At 33.0% G+C, this 2,770-nt stretch overlaps 1 non-coding gene across 1 annotated transcript; it reads right to left on the bottom strand.

The window, feature by feature from the left end:
- Positions 1–2,664: 2,664 nt before the first annotated feature.
- Positions 2,665–2,770, bottom strand: LOC111881064 (small nucleolar RNA R71). The gene has a single exon (XR_002846669.1). It is a non-coding gene; the product is annotated as a small nucleolar RNA R71 (small nucleolar RNA).

Genomic DNA, 2,770 nt, shown 5'->3' with positions numbered 1-2,770 from the left:
AATCTTGCGCTAGGAGAAAGGAGGTAAATTAATTTGGCCCACTTCTTATCTTGGTTCGAAATTATGAGGTTCATAAAGAAGTTTTCGTCCCATTGGGCGTTTAGGGTAGTTCAAGGCCCAATTTTGTATAAAAGAATGGATTTATGGTCCATGAAAGCTAATTAAATCAATTATGGCCCAATAAGGCCCATTAAGATAAACCAATTCATTTTGGATCCATTATGGCCTAAAATGTTAAGTTTCATGAAAGTGGGTCCAATCAGAGCCCATTAAAGGGTTCTAGGCCCAAAATAGTCAAATTGGATACTTATTGGTCTATTAGGCCAAATAAGAAAATCCTAGTCCGTATTGGAATTAAATAGGGATTTTTAGGGTTTCCAATCTTTTTTTGACCGTTTGAAGTGTTTGTATAGTGTGTTTGATGGAATTTTGTTGTTATTGAATAAACATCATACATGCTTTTAAGTTTTAGTTACAAATGTTATCGTTGTTAATGTTTATAAAAGCATTAGAATTTCATGGTTGTGACACGGGATAAAAAGGAAGAAAATGTTGAGCTGGAGGCAGGAAAATGTGTGTTAAGACACTTAAAGGAAAAAGAGGCAGGGTTTCTGAAGCCCACGACATGCGGATTTACTGCCACTCTGTGGTGATTAGAATATTTGCGATCATATCACTTCCATAGAGAATAAGTGCGAAACCAGATTGCACATCATAGAGCATATTCGCCACGGCGTGTGAGACAGATTTAATGAAAGTATAAATATTTGGTTTTAGGTCGAAAAGAGGAACTTATTGCCAATTTCAGGAGAGAAGTATTGCGACAAAAATCCTCTAGAATGTGTATTGAAGTTCAAAAAAATTATTGGAGCTCAATATTTGAAGAATCATAGAAGAAAACAACATTAATCCAATCAGTTTGCTAGTTTTAATCATGTCTAATCTTATTTGCATAAATTTGGTGTACTTTTTTGTTATGATGAGTGGCTGAAAACCTTTTACTTTCCCTGGTGAAGATGAACCTTTTGAACTATGTGTTGATTTCGACTATATGATTAATTATTGTTGGCTTTTGTAGTGTTGATAAATCGAATCCCATGTTTTAATTCTAGTCTTTGATTGACTTGATTTAAACTTAGTGTTGTAGATGATCATTATATTTACATGAACTTGATTACCTAGTGGTTTATGATCATTAAATTACTAGAACTAGGATTGAACAAATCTTATATTAGATAATTAAAGCTCGTAATTTTAATTGTGTAAGAGAGCATACTTGATCATATTTTTTCTTGTCTACTTGACTTGATCAAAGGAAAGTAACTCTTAGATTTACCATACATACCCAAACTCATCTTAAATCGATGTTGTGTTACTTGTGTTTGATCATTACATAGTAGGCATAAATTGATAATAACTAGGTATTCGATCATATTAACTATTTCAATAATAATTTGGTAACCAATAATAGGAATTTAATAAGAAATCAACCATATGGAAAAAGGCGATTCGGATCTAACAAAAATACTCTTTAAATATTGAACTTGAATAATATTCTTTTATTAATTTAGTTGTTTGATTAAAGTTCTTCTAATATTTCAAAATCAGTAAAAAAAACCCATTATTGTTTGTTTCTTAGTTTAACTTTTAGTAATTATTTTATTAATTAAATTTTGTTCCTTGTGTTTGACAACCGACTTGCCAAAGCTATTCTAATATAAGACTAGGTACGCTAACTATAGGTGTATAAATCAGTTAAGTAGTTATGTTTGTAAGTTTAAAAGTTGATAGGTAATCTTTGCACACACCATGTTTTTGGCATCGTTGACGGGGAAAAGCTTATTTCATTTTTAGTTTAAATACTTTTAGTTATTCGATCCTTTTTATGGGGTAAAAACAACAAAATTTATTTTTTCAGCATTAATTAAATTTTTATGTTTGTTCAGCAGCCACGTCGTGGGCATCTTTGGCCATGTTGTGGTCACTAAACAATCAGTTTTAGTTAGTTTATTTTTATTCATTTTATGTGTATATTTTTTGTTTTGTTTTTGCTTCAGTAATTTATGACCCGAGAATCCATAAACCCAATAATTCCACCACTTAAGGATCTTGAATCGGCTTTCCATCAAAAGAAGGACAAAAAGGTCAACAACTCAACTAGCACTTTCGAAGTTGACACGTTTGAGCACTTTGAGAAGACTCCAAGCAATAAAGGAACCGGGTACGAGCCAGAAATAGAACATGACTTGGAGGAAGACATCCATAGTGACATTGAAGAGATGTCGGGCATTGTAGATATGACGATGGAAGAGTACAAGAAGCGGATGCATATGGACAATGGGTCGGGTCTTGTACCACCTGAAATTCTGGCAACCGCAAATTTCAAACTCAAGGGGCATATTCTATCTATGCTTAAAGATATTTTGTTTTCTGAGGAGGACTAAGAAGATGCTTTCAAGCCCATTGATGAAGTTTTGGACATTGCTAACTATTTTAATGTTTAAAATTTTAGTAGTGATTCGGTTTTACTAAGGATGCTTCTAGTAACACTTAGTGGAGATGCAAAAATTTGGTTGAAGTCTCTCACACCTGGAGCTATTCGTACATGGGATAACCTCCGTGAAGTGTTTATAAAGCAATATAGTCCTCATTCGAAGATTGCTAAACTACATAAGAAGATTGTTAACTTCCAACAAGAAACTGGAGAGTCCTTATACGAAGCTTAGGAGAGATACAATGGCCTTCTAAGAAATTTTCCTCAACATGAATT

The sequence above is a fragment of the Lactuca sativa genome, chromosome 1, assembly GCF_002870075.4.
Source record: "Lactuca sativa cultivar Salinas chromosome 1, Lsat_Salinas_v11, whole genome shotgun sequence".
Lineage (NCBI taxonomy): Eukaryota > Viridiplantae > Streptophyta > Magnoliopsida > Asterales > Asteraceae > Lactuca > Lactuca sativa.
The sequence above is the reverse complement of the archived record's forward strand: the minus strand, read 5'-3'. Positions and strand labels throughout refer to the sequence as shown.